Below are 22,872 nucleotides of genomic sequence, written 5' to 3'. Positions count from 1 at the left end.
ATGAAGCCACTACATCTTCAGAGGCAGCAACAGTGCATCGTTCTTGTGCTTTTAATACCTCTGACTTCCTCTCCAGCTAGCAGCAAAATTTTAAACTCAGAAAGTTCTTCGACGTTAAAGAGTTCTGTGATTAGATTAGCATCCCCTAAACACTTAGTCTCCCTTTTGCCCTATAACAGCAACACAGGAGTAACATTAGTGAGTGAAAGTCATGGGGCCATCTTAAAATGTTGTGTAACCATGGAACCCCTTGTGTTTACATGCTTTGGAAAGCTAGGTGAGGCCGGATAGACAAAGGGGTGGTATGGGAACAAGATGGTGCTAAGGTTTGGAAACTAAATGATTGGGAGCACAGTGGTGACCACACTGGGAAGGGGAACAGGAGGAGAGCTGATGTGGGAGGCTGGGAAAGACCATGAGGTAGACATCCAGGTGTGCAGACAGAGCAGTTAGAAATTAGGGGTTCCCTCTCAGGAGAAGGTGGTATTGCAGTTGTTTCTCCTTTTTGTTGAGTTATACCAGACATACAATAAAGCTTAGGCTTAGAGCTCAGTGAGCTTTTACATATGCAAATTCATGTGCTGCCTCCCTCAGATCAAGATTTCTAGTCCCTATGCGTTCCCTTGCGCTCCTATTCAGTCACTCTCTCCCCATAGGCAGCCACTCTTCTGACACTGATCACTGTAGTAGTGTCATTCTGTGTGCTCTTGAGCTTCATATTAACAGAATCTTACAGTATATCCCACCACCAAATAATTTACTGGGTGCCTGCTGGGTGCCAGGCACTGTGCCAAGCCCTGGGGATGCAACAGTGATGAGACAGACAAAATCCCAACCGTCGTGGAACTTAAATTCTGCTCAGAAGGGAGAGATCAGTACTGTGGGAGGCAACAGGATGACCAAGGGGGAGAGTGCAGGCAAAGAAGAAAGAGGATGAAGACAAAACAACGAGAAATATTTAAAATGGGGTGGTGGGAGGGTGGAGTGGTCAGAGGATTGAGAGAAGCCTGAGCAAGCAGCCGCGCAGAAGCCTGAGAACAAGGAGGGAATGATCCACAGTGTCACATGCTGCTGAGAGGTTAATCAACACATATTTATGGAGCACCTGCTTCGTACAAGGCTAGGCATGGAGTGGAATGGAGGGTGGCATAAAACTCCCTGTAATAATGATCTCTAACATGTCTATAGAGAGAAGGGAAGGCCCTGGCGGGGGAAAACACCATAAAATTCCAATATGATCATGTCACTGCCCTGCCTAAAATCTTCCTTTGGCTTCTCACTGCCATTGAGATTAAGATCAAAACCTCACCATAGCCTCCTGGGCTCTGGTGATCTGACTCAGTGGACTCCTCCAACCTCAGCTTTCTCTTCCTGTCACTCTGACTCTCCTGGCATCCTGGCCTTCTTTTTTCCTCTTCTTCTGCTCCTCACTGCCCCAGGGCCTTTGTACACACCATTCTGCAGCCTAAAACACTTTTCTCCTTTGCTCTACCTCTAGAAAGATCTAGTTAATTCTACTCACCATTATTCACATCTCTGCTCGATGGTTGCCTCTTCAGAGAAGGCTTCCCTGGTTTTCCAGTTTAGAATAGTTCCCTGTGTTTTGCATTTCCACAACTCATTTTATGGAACTTTCTTTCCTAGCACTTATCATGGTGAGTGATGATATATCTGTGTGGTTATTGTATAAATGTTTGTTTTTCTCCAAATCAGACCCCCCCTGTGAGAGCAGAGACCTTATCTCCTTATGATTGTCAATGATTCCCAGCACCTGCCTCAATGCTGGGCCCATCACGAGGGCTCGATAAGTATTTACTGAATGAATGAGCTTATGAATTTGAAGTCAGAAGACTGTCTTTAAGCCCTAGCTATGTGACTTTGGATAAGTGACTTTTTTCCCTTCCTCAGGTCTCAGTTTCATCATCCATAAAATGAAGGGATAGACTCTCTAAGGGCCTTTACAGCCTTATGTCCTCGGATTCGATGATTCACACTCATAAAAATGTCACTGGGCTGCCCGCCAACACATTAGCACCGATATTAGTGCTGAATGAGAAGGTGCAAAACATCAAGTGCTGTAGAGATAAGACAGAGCAGTGTGATCCAGGATGATCAGAGAAGACTTCCTGGAAGAAGTGGGTAGAAATTACTTAAATAGATGAGGAGAAACGAGATTTTTCTGATGAACCAGAGAAGCACAAAGGCATGAAGCATGATGGGAGATCACAAGGAGACTGGTCTAGCTGTTGTCTATGGGAAGGATCCAGCTTCTTTAAAATGGGAGAGGCCCTCCGTATTACTTTTCTAGTGTTTAGCGGCTTAAAATAACACCCTTTTATTATCTCCAGAGATCAAAAGTCCAAAACAAGTCTCACTGGGCTAAATTCAAGGTGTTGATGGAGCCGGTTCCTCCTGTATGCTCTGGGGGAGAATCTCTTTCCTTGTCTTTTCCAGCTTCTAAAGGCTGTCCTCATTCCTTGGTTCATGGGCCTGCCTCCCCTCACCATTTTCTCTGACTTTGACCCCAATGTTTCCCTCTTATGAGGGTCCTTGTGATTACACTGGGCCCACTCAAATGATCCAGGATAATCTCCTGATTGCACGACTGTTAACATAATCACATCTGCAAAGGCCCTTTTACCATGTTCGTGGGTTCTGGGGATTAGGGTGAGGACTCATCTGAGGGGCCCTTTTCCAGCTTCTCACACCATAGTGGTTATTCCTGTGGTCTCTGGACTCAGAGTGCCTCAGTTCAAGCTTTGGCTTTGTCACTCATTAGTGGCTTAATCCTATGTCATTTATTTAACCCCGCTCTGCCTCATTTTTCTCATTTGTAAAATAAGGAAACAGTAGTATACACCTTATTTGTTTCAGCTATCTACTGCCATATGACAAACCACACCAGATCTTAGTGGCTGTAAACAGAAATGATTAAAAAAATTTTTTTTCATGATGGAAGGTTCTTCTGCTCTCCGTGGTGCTGCTGAGTTCACTCTTGTAGCTTCATTTATCTGGAAACTCAGCTGGAATCACAGCATCTAAGTTGGCCTCACTAACACATCTGATGCTTGATGTTGGTGATTGGTTGGAAGGCCTGAGTTCTCCTCCAGGGGCCTTTCAAACTGTGGTACTGGAGAAGACTCTTGAGAGTCCTCTGGACCGCAAGGAGATCAAACCAGTCAATCCTAAAGGAAATCAACCCTGAATATTCATTGGAAGGATTGATGCTGAAGCTGTAGCTCCAATACTTTGGCTCCCTGATGTCAAGAGCTGACTCACCGGAAAGGACTCTAAGACTGGGAAAGATTAAGGGCAAGAGGAGAAGAGGGGCACAGAGGATGAGATGGTTAGATAGTGTCACTGACTCAATGGACATGAGTCTGAACAAACTCCGGGAGATAGTGAAGGACAGGGAAGGCTGGAGTGCTGTAGTCCATGGGGTCACAAAGAGTCAGACACGACTGAGCAACTGAACAATAGGGGGCCTCTCATCCCACAGGGCCTCCGTCCCTTCACTGGCCTCTCCAGCAGGATAGTTCAGACTTTTTTTACATGGTAGCTGACTTCCAAAGAGTGATTATGGAACTGCAAGATTTTTCAAGACCTCAGCCCAGTGGTCACAAAGTGTCACTTCTGTCAAAGCCTATTGGTCAAATAAATCACATGGCCAGCCCAGATTCAACGGGAGGGGAAATAGACTTCACTTCATGTGAAAGTCACATTGCACAAGACTTGTGAGATATACCGTTTGCCATGGTAACTGTGAGGATTGTATGAATAAAACATGTAAAAGGACTTAGAACTTTGGCTGGTACTTAGTAATTGCTCACTGTTTTTAAAAAGGAAGGATCTAGTGTTCAGCTGCCTAGGTTTAAAACCTAATTCCACAGCTTATGGTTTTGTGACCTTTGGCAAATTACTTAAGCCTCAGGGTCCTCATCTGTAAATGAGATTAATGGTAAAGATTCTTTTCCAGTGTTGGTACAAGGAGGAAATGCAGTGATAAGTGCAAACTCTCAGTTCAGGGCCTAGTGTATAGTTAATAAGCATTCACTTGATATTACCAAAGTTCTGTCAAGTACAATATGAGGATTTTTTTTTTTTCTGCACTGCATGGCCTGTGAAATCTTACTTCCCCAACCAGGGATTGAATCCTTGACCCCTGCATTGAAAGTGTGGAGTCTTAACCACTGGACCACCAGGGAAGTCCCTTATATATATATAAAATATATATATATATATTTTTTACTTAAGCCTAATGTCAATCCTATGTGTCCATGTATACACACACACACACACATATATATACACACACACATACATATATGAGGAAACAGGCCCAAAGTACTTCAGAAACTTGGGACTGGAACCTAGGTTTTTGTGACTCTTTCTACTTTACTAATGTGACTCTTTCCACTTTACTAATCACTTACTAATGATTTCAAAAATTTCTTTTTAGTAGAGTGCCTCCTGTCCTCCTTTTCAAACAAACTCAATCGATAAAACTGGGAAAGAGAGTATTTTCCCAGCACATGTTATGAAGGCTCACGTTTTAGCTCTTTAGACATTGGAGGGAAAACATGTCGGTTAGCACGCACATTCTCTAATGTGTTAAAATTCAACTCATAACACTTCTGTGAACGTGTGATCTGTAATTGAAGTTTCAAAGAGTTTATTCTTAAACAAAACTGAAATCAAAACTCTGTGGACCCTCTAAATACCTCAAAGGAACTTAGGTTTCGTGGACCCCAGATTGAAAACGCCTCCATCAGATGACATTCTTCCACGTGAGGAAGGGTAGATGGAGCATCTGGGTTCTAGCAACAGGGGTCTCAAGAACCTGACAGAGGAGCTTTGAGTCATTTTGTAAGCAGTATTGTATCATTTAATGTCTTGTAATCCATTATTTATTGGATTTTTGAGGATTTGTGATCAAGAAGAAGAAAAGCAGGAGCAAACAATCACGCCATTATTTATCAAAGGCCTACTGTGTACCGTGTGCTACACTCTTGGCTCGTTTCATCTCGTTGACTTGTGACGGTGCTATGCGGTACGTCCTTTTATCGTTTCTGTTTGACAGATGATGAAACTGAAGCTCAGACTGAATAAGTAATTTACCAAGCTATTAAATAATGGAGCTGGATTGCAAACCTATAAGAAGCCATTGGAACTTCTTTCTTTAATCGGGAGATCATCAGTGCCCTGGTGAGTGGGAGCTGAGGGGTCAGGGAAGGAAGACAAGGTGGCAGGCACCCTCCCAGGCATTTCTCTCCTTAGGAAGGCATCCTTGTTTGTGCTAAGCATCTCCAGGTCTTCCTACTACTAGTCCCTACTGACCTCGCAATATTTTGACTGACAACTGAGATCTAATGGGTCCATTCCTATTGCTCAATCCCTTTTCCAAGGAAAAGTTCGTTTTCCAGTTGCCAATACAGGTTTCCTCAATGGAGATAAACAGCAGGAAACTGTTTTCCTTTGCCTATTAATATGTCAGATTAAAGAGTCAATCATATAATAAGCACAGCATTTCTTACTGGTCCTCGAATAAGCTCAGAGTCCCATCTGCGAGATGAAGCTCTCCTTGACAATAAGCAAGCTGAAAGACATCCCAAGGAAGCATGTGGGTAGGCAGCCACATGTGGGGGAGTCACAGGAATAATAAAATGTTTCCTCAAGAGTTTCTACTTTATAGAACAATTGCCAACCCATTATCTCAGGTGACTCTCATAACACTCCTGTCCCAATTATCTGCATTGGGCAGATGGGAAACTGAGGTTCAGAGAGGTGAAGTCACTTGCCAAGGTCAGATAGCCAATAAGTGACAAAACCAGAATGGAAGGAGTGGCTTATTTGGGAATCTTTTGCTGGCTGAGTCCTGGCTGTGAGCTGTGGACTCTGCAGTTTGTGGATGCACGCCCCCGGCCCCACCCCAAGCCCTCCATGAGAATCCTTCTACCCTACTGCCAGGGTTCTGGGCTGGGAGGACAGGACAGGCTGTCAGGCCCCAGGCCTCTTCCCAGCTTCCCCTGCTGTACCCCCATCAATGATCTCTATGGCTTTTTGAGCCAAAGGTGGCTTCAGAATCCTGGTGCCTCCCTCCTGGTCCCACGGGCCAGTCTGCACCCCTTGCCCATATCCTGAGACCCTGAGAAAATTCCTTAGCCATCCATCCGGGTCCCCTCCCTGCAGGTCAGTGCTCCCCCCGCCACGGACAGGCTCCTGCGATGATGGATCGCTGGCCCCAACGCACATATTATTATGAAATGGGTTTATTACACTCTAAATCTCTCACTAATGTGCTGCTGTTTAATCCCTTTATCCAATTCTCAGTCTCTCAGGCTCGGCCACAGCTCTCTCCACCCAGGACTAGGTTTGAATGGTTTATTGGATGATTTCTGACTTGAGGGGACTAGGGTGGGGGCTATTCGGGGGAGGGGGAGGGCAGAGCGGCCCTTGAGAGAAGTCCAAGGGCTTGTCTGGGGGCTTCTAACCCGGAGGCTTCGTGGCCCTGCTCTCAGTCTGTTGGCTGCTTCCCATCTTCTCCATCTCAGTCTCCCTGACTTGGGGCCTTGCTCCATCTCCACCTCTTGGCTCTCATCACTTTCTCACTTCCTCTCTGACCGTCTCTTTTTGTCACTCTGTCTTCTCTTGAAGCCAGATGGTGGTTAGGGTGATGGCATCTAGTTATCCCTGCCATGAGGAGGGCAGTGATCCCTGGACTTTCCCACTCCACCTCCAGTCCCCTCTTTTCCAGAAGTTCCTTAAATTCTGCTGGGCTTCTGTCCTCGCAGGTCACGTCCTTACCACAGCTCCACCGACCAGCCACCTCCTACTTTTGACTACTGCCACTGGCGTCCCCCTCAGGCTTTCCTCTCGTACCCCTAGCTTCTCCATCTGCCCTGGTCCTGGGCCCACACCCAAGTCCCTGCCCACACCTCAGCCTCCCTTCCTCCTCACCCACCCTCAGCCACCTCTGCCTCCCCATGGTGGTTGACACTCAGCTCCCAAGGCCTTCCCGTCCCTTCTCACTCTAGTTCTGGCCACCTCTGGGATGGCCTTCTCTCCCTCCGTCCGCCTCTATCTCTGTCTCCCCCAGTATCTCTCTCTGAGCAGTCCCTCCCCGCTCTGACACACCAGCCGGTACGGCAGCCAAGGCTTCCTGCTGTCAGCTGGGGAATAGATAAAGATAAATGATATTATGTTAAATTCCACTTAATGACAAATTTTTAATTTTCTGAACATGGTCATTTTCTGGCTAGTGAATCAAGTGGAGGGAGCTAATTACATGAAGATCTGAACAAAAATAACTCCTAATTTTCAAGGATAATGGAAGAGAAATGTTGGAGATTAATGGCACTATTTATCTTTTTTAAATTTCTATCTTTCTCTGTGATAGCCGTGCTCCCCAAGGAAAATATTCATAAAATGAAATTGAAGTCGTAACTTAATAGGTTATTAAAATTTTTGAGTGCATATCACTTTCCTTCCGCAGCACTGTAAATTTAAATTGAAGTTTGCGGCTCCCCGAGTCACCAGCGGAGTTTTTTTTATGATGGCACAATAGAGAGAAACATGCATCTTTGTCAGGAGGTATTTGCTAGTCTAATTTTATGGCAGGCCGGATTATCAGACGGGAATGGCAGCGCCGGGGGAAGCTGACAAGCCCGCAGCCGGCAGCCATGTGTTTCCATTAGCGCCCCGAGCCGTCCGGGGTTTCTCTGGACTCTCATTTTCCACTTCAGTCTTTTATCTTGATTTAAAGTGAGGGCGCCCAATATTCAGGGCCTGTCATTTTTCTCTCTCATACACTCTCACGGCGCTTCCTCACTTCTCCCCTCCCACTTCCTCTGCTCCAGGGCCTGCTCCCTTTCATCTTGGAGCCTCCATCGTGGGCTCTGCCCCCCTCACCCAGCCTCACCCAACCCTCTGGGCTCCACCCTGGGAGAAAGAAGAGAGAGAAGGCAGGAGAGGCTGGCAAGGCAGCCGCTGGAGTTAGTCATAAATTTGAGTGAAGTCTTCTCCCCAGGGGCCCATCAGAGGAACCCTGGAATGGGGACTGTGTGTAGGAGGTGGGGTGGGGCTCCCTGGCTTGAGCCCATCAGGCCCTCTAATTGAGTGTTAATGGAGTTTCAAGGGGGAGGGGGCGCAGCTGTTGGCTGTGGGGACCCGAGGGCAGGGAGGATTATGGCCAGTTCCTTTTCCAGTCCCTGTCTCTGTTTCCCTACCAGTCTCTGTCCCAGCTTTGTCTCTGAGGCTCGGAACTCTCCACACAGAGGGAAACTTAAAAAAACCCAGACCAACCCCCACATCCATTTTAGGGATGGACAAACTGAGGCCCTGACATGGGGAGTGTCTTGCCCAAGGTCTTATAATTAATTAGTGGCTAAGACAGACAAAACATTGGCTATCACAGATGCATGCTCTTTCCACTGGACCGCACTGTCTCGCGGCCACCTCTTTCTGCTCTGTTGGATGGAAACCAACATCTCCGTGTCTGTCTCAGCGCCCATCCAGCGTTGCCCACCTTGTTATTGGCACCAGTGTTCTACAAAGAGCTGGCCTCAACACCCCAAGGTCATCGTTTAACTCCTGTCTTACCCTCAGCCCCCAAACCATGTCACATTCTGCCATCACTTTCCTATCTGATCCTTTCTCTCCTCTTCCCTGGGGTTCACCCACCCTATCACATCAGCCCCTCCCTACTCACTTGTTTCCATGTTCATTTCCCAGTCCTGTTCCATAGTGACCTTCCCCAGATACCCCAGATTTCCAAACACTCATCTGCCCTTGTTCAGAAACCCCCATATGCCCTCCACCCTATGCCTACAGGATTGAGGTCCAACTTCTCACTCAAGTCTCATAGCCCTGAGTGAGCATGGCCCACCATTTCCCCTCTGTTCCCCCTCCCTCTTGCCCACCATATACTCATGTATATAACTCAAACCAGGGTGGCACGTTTGTTCCTGGTGTCCTCCCTAGGAGCACCCTCTACCCTTCCACTCTATCCACCATTCATGAGCCCCCCCTCAATCCACCTACTTGCTGGACCTCCCTAGGCCACACCAGTTTACCCTCTTCTCTGGCCTCACCATCCAGACATTCATCCATCTGCTCACCCACTACCTGAAACTCACTATACGTACTGATTTATACCCTGCTGGGCCAGGGACCCTAAATTCAGTTTGCGTAGCTTATGGTCATAGATGCTCGCTGAGTTACACACCTTATCCCCTGAACCCCAAGCACATAGCAGAGAACCTGGGATAAAACCTCAGACGTCATAGTATACTGGAGCTGGAAGCGATTATGAGGCTTTAGCTCTCTCATTTTGTTGATGAGGTAACTGAGGCCCAGCAAGAGACGCAATGCTCAGGGTTCTGCCAGGAGTCAGGAAGGGAGTTGGGACTCATATCCAGGTCTCCGGACTCAGGTTTCAGTGCTCTCTCCACCTCACCATTCATCTTCTAAGGTTCAGGTCATCACTGTCACTCAAGTGTAAACTGGCAATAGTTTTTTGTTTTTTGTTTTTAATGCAATAGTTCTTTTTATCTCGGAGCCTTGGTTTCTCCACAGTGGAGAAAAGCAGTCCTGGAGCACGTATCTTCCTAAAGCGGGGTTAGGGATCACTGGAGATCCTGTGGCAAAGGCAAGTCTTTTCAGTGTGTTATCTACCTGCCCCTCCCACCCTCCTCTGATCCCAGACTGCTCAACCCTGCCCCATGCCCCCTGGCCTGGCCACTTTCAGGGACTCTGACCCCTCCTCCCCTCTCTACCAGCCCTCCACTGGGCTACCCACCATTGTGTCCCACGTCACAGCAATGTTGTAGGCATGTTGCAAGCATGTTCAGGCATGTTTCAGGCATGGCCATTTCCACTTGGCTGCCTGTGCCACACAGGTCAGGTGGCGAGTGGCCCCGGCCACCCCCACGCCGTGTTTAGCAGTGGAGCTGAGTGGAGGCGGTGCCTGGTTCCCCAGCCACAGTCTCTCGTTAGAAAGAAATTAAAAGCCACTCAATTTTGGCTAATATCCCTCTGAAGGCCTTTAACTCCACCTGTGACTAACCCATTCATAATCGCTCCGTTTTAGTGGCTCAGGCTGATGTAGCCTCAATTAATTTGGGAGGAGAGATAAACGGCCATTCCTCTTTGTCTCCCATCCCTTCCTCCCTTCCTGCCCTCTCTGTCATCTCCCCCACAGCCTCTCTGTATCTCTGTCCCTCTCTGCCTCTCGCCCAGTCTTTCTTTCTCCCTTTCTCCATCTCACCTTTTCTTCATCCTGATGCTGTGAACCTGCTTCTGTCTCTCCGACTCTTCTTTGTGTCTCTCACAGTCTGTCTCAGTTTCTGCTCTTTCTCGGCTTCCTTTTGCCTCTTCCAGCCTCTCCCTCTTTCTTCCTGCCTGTCTCTGTCTGGGCCTCTGCTCTTTTGCCTCTGTCTCTCCCTCCTGCTTCCTTTGGTCTCCTGCTTTTGGCACTTGGACCGCCACTCTCTCATCTTTGAAGCTACTTTCCTCGCCCACGAGTGTGTTTGTGTTTCTGGCACTGTTTCTTTCTGGTTCCCTCTGCCCACCTCTGTCTCTGTTCTTTATTGTCTCTTTGTCTCAATCGCTATCTCTGCATCTCCTGTCAATCACTTCCTCCCCAGCCCCTACAGCTTCCCTTCTTTCTCCCTTTCCCTCTTGCTTCCTCTCCTTCCTTCTTTTAAAATTCTGCCTCTGTCTCTCCATTTGTCTGTCTCTGCTGTATTTCCCAGAGTTTTTCTGTCACAGAGATGACTCTTCTCTCACCCCTCCCCCATGGCTCAAGCACCTTCTCTCCTGGTGCCTCAAAACTACCCCCAACAAGCCCATGAGTCCTTTTGTCTTCTTCTCCCCTCTCGATTATTATTAATGATAAAAGCTCAAACATCACATCAGTAATTTCTGAGTGAGTTTTGCAATGAAACTGGGGCCTTCTCAGCCCCTCCCGAGTCCCACAAATTTTACTTTTGTAATTTCACGCCTCTGGTTATCACCACGCTGCTCCGTCCCTCTCTGCCTCTCAACTCCCCTCCCCTCCCCCCACCCCCCCGGAGAGAGCACTTAAACTTGTTTTCATTCCCTTATTCTTTATTTTTTTAATGTCCACTCTCTCCGGAGTCAGTAATGTTCTTCCTCTCTTTCCTCTCCCATTTTCTGTTAATTCTGCGCCATCTGCCTTAGCATCTGTTAAAAATAAAATTTCCCTCACACAATGAGAAGCCTCCCTGCTCCTCCCTCCCCTCTGCAGCCCCCCAGGTTTGGTGCTGGGGCCATCAGATGCCACTTCCTCTCCTGGGATGTTTCCCCCTCCCCCCAGTCCCTAGTCTGGTTTTCAGAGGAGAGATGCAGCACTGGGTGAGCAGGCGGCGGGAAGGAGGGGCCTGCCCAGGGGGCCTAGAGCTGGAGGGGGCAGCTGCAGAGGGAACCGGACCGGGGTGGGGGTGGTGGGGGGGCGTGCAGAGGATGGAACCAGGCTCCACCCACTTGCCTCCGGGACCTTGCCCGGGCTGGAGCTCTGAGCTGCTGAGACTGAACACCTGGCACAGGTAGGTGACAACAGGTGGGGGACAGACTTGAGGAGTGAGTCCTTTTTCCCCAGGGAAGGAGGTCACTGATTAATCCATTTACCCTTTCCCTAAAGCTGATGCTGGGGGCCTGAGGCTGGGATGGTGGTAGGAGTGAATTTTGGAGACGGGAGAACTGCCCCCAAGACCCAGTGATTGTCCCCTGCTTGGAATGGATATGGTGTTGGACAATGTATCCCCAAGACTGGCTGTCCAGAAACACCCTCCCCTTATATGCTGGAGGACTTTGTCCCTGCTGTCCTGGGCTCAGCTGGGAGAAGGGAAAGAAAGGGAATCAACTGACCCCCAAGCCCCGAAGACTTTAGGAGGCAGGAAAGTCTTGGCTTGAAGCCAGCTGGCCAGAGGATTTGGGAAGAGACTCAGTGTGTGTATGCTTGTGAGCCAAGTGTGTGCATGTGCCTGTGAGATTAGTGTCATCACTGATCTGTGTAGGTGTGTTTGAGGAGTGTGTCTATATGAACTGGGTTATGATTGATTTTCTTTCTGTGTCATACTGTCTGGCTAAGTCTCTCAGGTATGAGTGTATTGTGTATGTTATAGTGGGTGTGTAGCTATACAGCTCTATTGATGGTGTGACTGTGTGGTGGTAGATATATTGTAACCATGTATTTTTGTGTATATTTGTATAAATGGTGTCTTGCAAAAAACTATCTTCCTGTGTAGGTGATGATGTATGTAATTGTTCATGTCTTTCTATTTTGGTTTATTTGTATGTGAAAGTCTACATACTTTGTTTATTTTGTACATTACTGTATCTCTCCTGTGATGCTGGATGTAACTTTTTCTCTAGGCAGTAATTCCTTTTCTCTTGTGCTGGGGTACTCTGTATGTGATCAGAGCCAGGTAGGTACCTCTGTGAGTGTTGCTTCACTTCTGAGTGATGTGAGTATGGGAGGATCTTTCTGATCACCACCTGGGAGGGTGATCATGTATGACTGTCTCTGGCAACATGTGCATATATGTCTGTGTGAGTGTGCTGTATGCTTCCTTTTACTCATCACCACACAAAGATGTGGTTATTGGATATGGGCTTGGTTGTGCCAGGGAGGGTGAGGCAAGGCATGCATGGTTATGTTGGTGGGTCCAGTGAGGTCAACTGAGATAAAAGGTCACAGGTAGGGGACTGGGGTAGCTCCGCAATGGGATGGTGGAAAGGTACAGGCTTTAATACCACAGTCCTGAATTCAGTTCCTAGATCTGTCCCTGATCAGGTCAGTGGCATAGCAAGTTACTTAAACTGAGTCTCACTTTCCACATCTGTAAAATGGGGATAATCATAGCTATGGCATATAGTCACTGCAGGATTAGGGACACAGGATGTCATACAACTACCCTGGCACCCAAGAGTAATAAAACAGTAGTAGCAGTAGCAGTAGTAGTGGTAGTAATAATAAGAAGTTATTAAGTGCTTACTATTACATATGTAATCCTTTACTTCTCACAGCAATTCTAGAAGTGTTCTTACTCTTTTGGAGATGAGTAAACTGAGGCACAGAGTATAAATAACCAAGATCAGACAGCTAGGAAAGGCAGAGTACCTGCTCAGCGAATGATAGCTTTATTTGGATAGTAGATGCTTCCTGAAACGACTGCTGATGTTCATGTGAGCATTGGAGGGGAGGGTGCATTAGACCCATAGCACTTCATTCCTTCTTATAGGGACCTTCTTCTCAAGTCACCCCTCACCTTCGGTGGCCCACAACCCAGCAGAATTGTTGCCTTCTGGGACTGTTTTGGGGGCTGGACAAAAGGGAGAGTCTGAGGAGGAGGCAATCCCCCCACGCTCCTGGCCGCCTCTTTCCAGCCTTGATCGACACCAAAGACTCTGTAATCTCTCTCTGCCCCGAGGGGAGCAGCAGCGTTTGTGAAACAGATTTTTACAAAATGTTTTGACCCTGCTCTCCCCTACCGCCCCCTCTTCCCCCGCATCCCTGCCTGGCACCCTGTCACCTAATTAAATCAGCCTTCGCGGGCGTCTCCGCTCCCTGCTAATTGTGCCCTGGGCCGGCTTCCGGAGGTCGCTCTCCCCATCCCAGTACCCGCCCCCAACAACTCCCGAGGACAACAGGGGCTGTGGTGGGCGCCTGCTGGGGCCGTGTGGCGGGCAAAGATCTCCTAGGGCCTCCCGTGGCGATTTCCGTGATCCTCCCCTTGTGGCTATTCTGCAACTCTGGAGACTGAGTCATCGGTTCTAACTCCCCCCTGGTCCTGCTTCCATAGATCAAGGACAGGGGCCCAGTCTGAAATGACCCGGGGCCTCGAGGAGGCCAGCCGGAGCGTATCCGGGTAATTGTCTCTGCCAGACGCATTGCCGAAGCAGGCGGCTTGGAAAATCCCGGATTTCTTTCCCCTTCAGCGGCGTGCCAGGCGGGCCGGAAGCCAGGCGGCTTTATTTACAGATCCTCTAGCAGGCGGTGGTAGAGGCTGGGCTGGGAGGGCGCTGGCCGCCGCCACCTCTGTCCAGGGTGCTGATCGCAAGCAGTGCTGGGTGTCTCTCCTGCGTTTGCCGGGATGTTAACAATGACTAAAAATCATTATAGGCGACTGTTACAGAAAGATTACCAGGAGCCAGGCACTGAGCTAAGGGCTTCCAAACTCTGTATAATTTAATACTCACAGCAACTTTAAAATGAAATATTTTCCCATTTTAAAGATGAGAAAACTGAGACTTCTACAGGTTAAAGAGCTGGAGTTGGGGATGGTTAGGGGAGAATTTCACTCCATCTGTCATGTCTGATTTCTTCCATTATTTTTTCTTTTAATAACTCAAAATATGTTCATGTAATACTTGTGCATTAAAAATAAGCTTGAAAATTTTGAAAAATTTTCCTTAAGATGTTCTTCTGGGCAAATGACTGAGGTTCTTCAAAGAGAAGGGAAAGAGAGAGATAATAATAAAATACATTGTGGGTGGACCTTGTTTAGTTCCTTACTGAACAAGCAAAATGTAAAAAAAAAAATTTGAATATAGACTGAGTATTTGATAATTTATGGAATTATTGACAATTTTCTTAGATATGATAATGACATTGTGTGTGTGTATGTGTGTGTGTGTTAACTCTTTCTGGGAAGGAAAGGCAAGAAAACCTCTTTAACTGTTAAATTTTTGGTTAAAAAGAGCTGTTAAGTGACCTGCCCAAGATTACTTAAGAGTCCCTTCTCTCAACCACTCTGGCAGCTCACCATTAGCAGATCTGAGCAGATCTACAGCTTGGTGTGTTATACAAGTCTGTCTACAAGTTTGTGTGGCCATCTCTGCTTGGGTTGACATAAGTGGTGGTGTTGTTTCTTTGTGTGTGAGATCTCTGTGTGGCAAATTTTAAGTGCCAACTGTATGCCAGATTTTCTATAATAATATATTACAGCACTTTAAACTCAGAACAATCCTGGGAGGGAAGACTTGCTATTCCAGTATCGCAGATGCAAGGAACTGAGGCAGAGAAAGTAATTTTCTTGTGGTCTTATACTAAGGGATGGAACTGGAACCCAGGTATTTTCACTCTACTCCCTAATGTTCTTGGTAATTGCTTAAACCACAGTGGCCTTAATAGTGTATGCAAGACCTGAGTATGACTTCATCTAGTGGGTGGAAGTAAGGAACTGTGTGTGTAGTCACAGCAGCACCCCTCTTCCTTTGATGCCCTGGGGTGGAAGATGCAAGGAATTACAGATTAGCAAGAAAAGAGAGTTGGTTTGAAATGAACTAATCAATGGAGATGATCAAATCCACTAAAGATGATATGATCTGAAGAATTTATCTGGTGACAAAACAGATCTAAATTTTATTTGGAAGCTGGAATCTTTCTCTCTATAATGATAAAGTCATATTGAGCACCTGCCAGGCCCCAGTCTCTCTCACCTATAAAGATACCTAGAAACTATGTATATATAGCACAGCATCTGGGACAGAATAAGAATTCAGTTTTTTTTTTAAAAAAAGACCTTTGTTATCAAAGAAAAAAGCACAATATCATTCATGGAAGCCAGACTTGGAGTCAGAGAGGGATAATCTCAAATCCCACTAGTTGGGTGACCTTGGGCAAGCAATTTAACCTCTCCAGGCCTCACTTCCCTTTTCTGTGATAAAGAGATAATCACACTTAAAGAGACTGTAAAAATTAAATGAGATAATGCATAAAGTGCTTGGCATAGTGCCTAGCACATAGTAAGTGTCCAATAAATGTTAGTAGTTATTACTCTGTGCTAGGTGCTTTACATACATTCTCTCTGAACCCTGTCATCACCCCATAAGGTATTTGATATTCCAATTCAAGCTTCTTTGTATTCTAGATTCATACTTGTTCCATTCACCTGTCTGCCTGCCTCTTTAAGAGCTGTCTGTTTTATTTGAATGTTGGTCTGTCTAGTCAAAGCTATGGTTTTTCCAGTAGTCATGTATGGATGTGAGAGTTGGACTATAAAGAAAGCTGAGTGCCTAAGAATTGATGCTTTTGAACTGTGGTTTTGGCAAAGACTCTTGAGAGTCCCTTGGACTGCAAGGAGATCCAACCAGTCCATCCTAAAGGAAATCAGTCCTGAATACTCATTGGAAGGACTGATGCTGAAGCTGAAACTCCAATACTTTGGCCACCTGATGTGAAGAACTGACTCATTTGAAAAGACCCTGATGCTGGGAAAGATTGAAGGCAGGAGAAGGGGATGACAGAGGATGACATGGTTGGATGGCATCACCAACTCAATGGACATGAGTTTGAGTAAACTCCAGGGGTTGGTGATGGACAGGGAGGCCTGGCGTGCTGCAGTCCATGGGGTAACAAATAGTTGGAGACAAATGAGCGACTGAACTGAACTGAGCTGAGAGTCAGTGTTGGGGACTGACATAGGGGATTGGAATGGAGACTACCTGGGAGGGGCACTGGCATTGGAGAAAGAGCACTAGGGTGGGAGTCATGAGATCGGAATTGACACCCTCAGATTTTCCATTAACTAATTGTGTGACCTTAGTCAAGTTTTTTTTCTCAGGGTTTCAGTTAACCCATCTGTAAAATAAGATGGGTAGACTGGATGAGCTAAGACATTCTAAGACTGGTAACTGGATGTGTTCAAGAGACTTTGAGTAAGATCTGAGAGTATGACTGTGAATTTTGTGGGACTCTGAGTGTGAAAGGGGAGTGTTGGGTGGAGATGTAGGGTATAGAGTTGTGGTTGCAATAATATAAATGACAATAACTAGGAGGGACATGTGACTAGGTTTCCTTAGGACAAAGCATGACAGTGTGAGACTGTGGGGGAATGAATATTGGGTGACTGGGTGTGTTTATGTAAGTGGGTGTGTATAAGCATCAAGTTCTATGAATGTATTGTATGCAAGGATGTGGGTGTAATGGTGTGAAAATTATTATAGTCAAATTTTGTGAGAATGTGAGCACAATTCTAAGGGAAGTATATGGGTTGTGGACTATATGTGAATATGCGAGTGTAGGGGTGATATATATGAGATGGAGACTGACCATGGGCTGATATGGAGAGAGGGATGGTGGAGAGATCTGTAAAGTAGGCACCACAAGGAGGAAGACCCTGAACCGCGTCATCCTCCCCTTTTCCTAACCTGTGGAGCCCCCTGGAATGATCCACAACTGACTCAGATGTATTGATTTGGGATAATCTGTTCACTGTTTCCCCCACACAGAGCTGGAGACCCAGTTTTATGCTTCACAGCTGTGGTGTCAGACACCTTCTGAGGAGAGTCTGAATTAACACTTGAAGTCCCACCATGAGCAAACCCAGTCGAGCATCCCTCCTACTCTCTCCCTAACAACCTTGGCCAGGGGACTACAAGAACAGCAGCAAGACTGACAGTGGATGCACATTCTTGGGGCCAGGAAGGCTGCAACAGACCTCATCCTTGCACTGAAGTAGGTAAAGTGAAGTTGCTCAGTTGTGTCCGACTCTGCGACCCCAAGGACTGTAGCCTACCAGGCTCCTCTGTCCATGGGATTTTCCAGGCAATAGTACTGGAGTGGATTGCCATTTCCTTCTCCAGGGGATCTTCCCAATCCAGGGACTGAACCTGGGTCTCCCACATTGTAGACAGATGCTTTACTGTCTGAGCCACCAGGGAAGTCCTGTATGATGTATTGAGTCCCCTGCACTGAGGGGGCAGAGAAAGATTTGGTAGAGAACTTTTCATGTAGGACTTCAGCTTATGAGGTAGTGACTGTATACAGAACACATACAGATACACAACCACATTTGTATAGAAGGTTTACTTAAACCTTCTGAATCACACACACACACATACAAAGTGGTCTGAAGAATTAGGGGTTTTGTTGTTTTGCCTTTGAAGAAAGAGCCCTTTTATTTAAGCAAACGGTAAAGGACTGATGATACCCTCTTATGGTAAGAATATGGAGTGGTACAACCTTTTGAGAAGGTGGTTTGATAATATATACCCAAATGTAAAATGTGTATTTTTTCGATCCAATACTTTCATTTCTAAGAACTTGTCCTAAGGGGATAATCGTACAAATGTGAAAAGATCTGTCCACAAATATATTCATCTCAGTGTGTTTAAAACAGTGCAAAACTAGAAATATCCTAAGTGTGTATCAACAGAAGACTGACTCAATACATCATACAGTAGAATATGCTTCAGTTATTACAACAATCACATAGCTCTATAGTCATTGGAACAGTATGACATCTATCATATATTTTTATGTAAGAGAAGATTACAGACCAGAACATAGAATTTGATCCTGTTTGTGTCATATTATGTACCTGTGTCTATGTTTATTTACAGGCAGAAAGAGTTGTCTGGTAAATGGTCATTAAAATAGCAACTGGGGTTGTCTAACTTATGTGGGCATTATTTTTGTCTTTCTTCTCTGTATTTCCTGTGTAGGAAGGAAAGGTGAAAGAAGAAAAAGAAAAAGATGCTTCCTATGTGCCTTCTGTTCACCAGTCTCTGCACTCAACACAGGGGGCATAGCAATGAGTGAGGTGCCAATCCCCTTAGGGACCACCCAGGATTTAACCTCCACATCAAAGGTGTTGGGGCTGACAATATATCATCAAATGTGGTATAACTTGATATAGCTTGAATATCATCAAATGTTCTATATCTACAAACTGTGTCATCTTCCTCCCTTTGCCTGCTCCTTGCTGGATCCATGTTCATCTTTGAGAAGACAGTGAGAAGATGTGTATCCCCTGGAGAGTCCTTGGCCTTGGCAGTAGAGGAAAGGAGATCCTTGGATAAGGCTGGAACCGCTGTGGAGACACCCTTTGGGGAGGGAAGTCTCTGTCCTCAATGCCCCTTCCCATAATAAGAGATCACTGAGTCCAACCTCAATCATTTTTTAACTTCCTCAGTCAAGATAACCCTCTTGAAAGTGCCTGAAATCATCCTCCTCTGGGGAGAAACTTCTTAGGGCCTTGGGCCTGCAAATCATACTAGAGGCCAAGGATTTCACTGCTCCCATAGTAGTCTCATTTTGAGGATCTTCTGCTTGAACTCCTTCAGGGTAGGAGACTTGCTTCTGCCTGAGATAGGCTTTTTGGTTTCAGGCAGCTCTGATGATTAGAAAATTCTTTCTTAAAGAAATGCAGTAACCCATATCTACCTCCTGGAAGGTGTTTATCCTCCATTCCCAGTAAGGAGATATTCTTCAAAGATGGTAGAAGGTAAAGTAGTGTCTGCTGAGAGTCCTGAGGTCAAAGGGAGATGTGAGCCAGGACAGTGCAAGGAAACGAGTGGGAACCAACTCAGTCACTGCCATTGTACCCCCAGTTGTCATCATGCCAACATGTGGATCAACATGCGGGCTCAGGGATTTCCATTGTGGGAAAAAAGCGAACCACATCCTAGCATTGTTGGGGAGACAGACATTATGACAGGGAAAGCAAATGGTGCCAAATTCCAATGATCACTTATTAAAGTAAGATGACATTGGGCTGGTCCCTCTTTGGGCTGGTCACTTCTTGGGCTGGTGGCCCATATTACAAAAACACAGAACTTTCTAATATTTATAAGGTTTGAAAAATCCCTTTTAAATTTGAGATCCTATATGAAGGAAGGAGGAGTCCTTTATTTGACCTGATTTTACTCCATGAAAATAATACACCAAGGATCAAGTTCAAGCCCCTTTCCTGGATATGATGGACATGATGCAACCTCCTCCCTTCTCCACCCCCCTGCCTTCCTCAAACACCACATACCAGAGGGTCACATTCTTCCTCATCTCTGCTCTTCTGCATTTATTGTGCCCTCTGCCTTGGTTTGTAAACTCCTTTTGCCCAAACTCAATTCCTGCTGAACCCTGCTATCCCTGCATTTGACCCCTTCCTGTTGGCCCAGGGCATCTTGGGCTGCTCCAACCTGCATCATGCTCATTGCTTTGTGGTTGATTGACTTGTAAGTCTTCCTCCCTCATTAGAACTGTGATTTCTCTGAGGGCAGGGTCTACATCTCATTTTTTGTACCCCCAGTGCCAACCCAATGCCTAACACCTAGTAAACAAGCAGAAAACAGTTGAACGAATGAAGAGATGTTGAGAAGGGGATCATGACCTTTATCGGAGGCAAATTCAGCCTCTTTTCAAAATTGCTCTTGGAATGACAGGGAGAGAGGGCAAGGCATTCTACTTCATCTAGTGTCAATACTAGGATGGTTGTGTGGCCATGGGCAAATTACTGGATTTCTTTGCGCCTTAGCTTCCTTATCAGTCAGGTGGAGGGGGTACATAATAGTATTTTCCCCCAAGAGTTGTTATGACAAGTCGAAAGTAGCACTGCAGTGTGAAGTGCCTAATATAGCACCTGCCACAGAAGTGCTATTATCATCCTTGTAATTGTCATTATTTGCAGTGATCACAGGGATTATTATTGTTGCTATGTAACAGCCTATTTCTCTCCCCTGGAAAACTCTGCCCCTTCCGTCAAGGCCCCAGATCAAATGCCACCTCCTTTAAGAAACCTTCCCAGATGCCCTCAGGAAGTCCTGCCCCCTTGAAAGTGCAGCACTTCCTGTGTGCTTCCATTTCAGTGTTCATAGGGCATTGTGATGTTTGTAGAAATCTGTCCCCCTGCTTGATGGTGAACCCCAGGAAAGCTAAGGTAGTCTTGGCTTTCCTTTGCCCTCAGCAGCTCTGACACGTGGGAGAATTCAAAAGTGCTGGGTGAGCTGGGGGAACTTCCAAGTTCCCGAAAACGTGAACGCGTACTGGAAACCAGTGAATATGCAGTATTAATGATGACTCAAGGCACTGAGTTGCCACTGCTCCATAGATTTGAGTTCCAAGGCCTAAAATATTTAATGCAGATGATGGTACAATCTCAATATATTTATAGAATTTTTTTTTAAGAAGGAAGGGAAGAAACATAGTCTGAGAGATAACATTACCACAAAGGAGGAAGCTGTTCCTCTTTGCTTTCTTCTCCCCTCATAGCACAGGGCTCTCAGTTTTGTTCCTGCTCTGGTGCAGGTATGCTGTAACTACGCTTTTGAAGAGGCTGTCCTGATGCACTCCCTCCACTAGCCCATAAGTGTTTATTTACGCCAAGTGAGCTTAACAGCGGCAGAATGAGGAGGGCTGGGAGAAATGCATCCCAAACTCAGAGAGAGCTGTGATTGAGGTCTTATTTTCCACACACTGTTGCATCGGGTTTGTGGCCTTGCACACAGGTATTTCCTGTGGACACAGCAGGATATTCATAATAACTAATGCACGATAATAACAATACTCCCCACCTGTACTGCATTTAATAACCTCTCAGGTCACGTTTACATGCCCTCACTGTTCCCACTAGTCTAGAGAGTGAGGTATGTGGGACAGATATTCCCATTTCACAGATTGGGAAACTGAGGCCAAGAGGACTTGCAGAGAGCCACCCCACTGCTTAGAAGTAGATCTGAGAGGCGAAGTCGGGGCCCTGCAAATTTGTGGTCATATTGACATTTGGGCTTCTGCAACTGTAGGTTTGTTGCAGGCGTATACCCGGAGGAGCTCTTTAGGACCTGGCAGCAGCCCTAAAAGGATGGAGACCCAACTGTCTCGAGTCTTACAATTAGTCCCTTTCTTGGAGGACCTCGCGCCCTGGGCTGGTTTGGCTGCGGGACGGCTGAGTGAGGGCCGGGGAGCCGGGGAGAAGAGCCACGCGGACCTGACGGGCGCCCGCGAGCGCGAGGAAGGCGCTAGCGGGGCCACCCGCCCACTTTCTGGGCGGGAAGACTGAGGCTCGGGCGGCGGGCGGCCGCCCCCTGGTGGCGGCCGGGCGGGCGGACAGCGGGGCCTGGCCCGACCGTGGCGCGTCCTCGCTTCCGGCCCGGCGGAGGCGCGTCGGCTCTCGTGGCGCCCGCTGCCCCCGCCGCCTCCCCCGCTCCCTCCACTTTGGGGATAATTTAACATGTTTCACACTAACTTTCCCGTAATGGCCACGGAGCCTTTAGAAGTGCAGCCTCCCCGCTTTATCGGCGGCCGCGCTAATGGTTATCTCGCAGCCGTGCCCCCGGCGATCCTGTCAGGAGTAAATAGAAGCTGACACAGTCATTTGCTTAAATCTTCTCCACACTTTTGCCGCATTTCCCTCCAGAGGATACCCCCGAAACAACAATTATTTGAAATGTCACGCGTTTCTGCCCCTGGGCTACCAACAAATGAACATTAAATCTATTAACAGCAAAAAAAATTAAATGTTTACTTTTCCGCGAAGGTGTGAGGGGCCGGAGTCAGGGAGGGGCCGAGGCAGAGACAGGGACGGAAACCCGAGACAGGCCGAGGAGCCGAGAAACCCGGGAGTGCCAGGAGCCGAGGAAGCTGGAGCAGGACAGACTGAAAGACAGAAAGACAGCCGGGGACCCAGGGAATGGAGGGGGGGAGCGACGTGGGGAGGAAGGGCCAAAAACGCAGAGAGAGACAGAACAGAGACTGAGACCAAAAAAAAAAAAAAAGAGAGAGACAGACAGACTCCCAAGAGAGGAGCAAGGAGGGCCAAGAAGGAGGCCCACAAAATGAAACATGAGAAAAAGCAAAAAGAAACGTTTCCCGCTCATAATGCTGCCACCCTCCCAGTTTAAACAACGAAATGAAAAACAGAACGGGGAGGGGGGAGGGGGGCAGGGTGGGGGGTGGGGGTGGCTGAATTTCCCAGGCGAGTGCTGGAGTGAGCTGGGGCATATTCTGGGAATAGTACTCTCTTAGGCCTTACCCTGCAACCTGGTGTCCTTTGGGCCTTGCAGGCGCTGGCCTGGGCTTGCATTGAAGTGGGGGACGGCTCTGCCCTCCATGCCCCTCATGTGTCCAGCGGC

General features: G+C 47.1%; 1 long non-coding RNA gene across 1 annotated transcript in view; it reads left to right on the top strand.

Moving 5' to 3' along the window:
* Positions 1-18,918, top strand: part of LOC105604251 (uncharacterized) — a 61,678-nt gene extending 42,760 nt beyond the window's left edge. Inside the window, exons 2-3 of the long non-coding RNA XR_001023689.5 lie at positions 17,254-17,479; positions 18,469-18,918. This is a non-coding gene — a long non-coding RNA (uncharacterized LOC105604251). The remainder of the gene's footprint in view (positions 1-17,253; positions 17,480-18,468) is intronic.
* The last annotated feature ends 3,954 nt before the right edge of the window (positions 18,919-22,872 follow it).

Source organism: Ovis aries, chromosome 22 (genome assembly GCF_016772045.2).
Source record: "Ovis aries strain OAR_USU_Benz2616 breed Rambouillet chromosome 22, ARS-UI_Ramb_v3.0, whole genome shotgun sequence".
In the NCBI taxonomy this organism is placed as follows: domain Eukaryota; kingdom Metazoa; phylum Chordata; class Mammalia; order Artiodactyla; family Bovidae; genus Ovis; species Ovis aries.
This window is presented reverse-complemented; position numbering and strand designations above follow the sequence as displayed.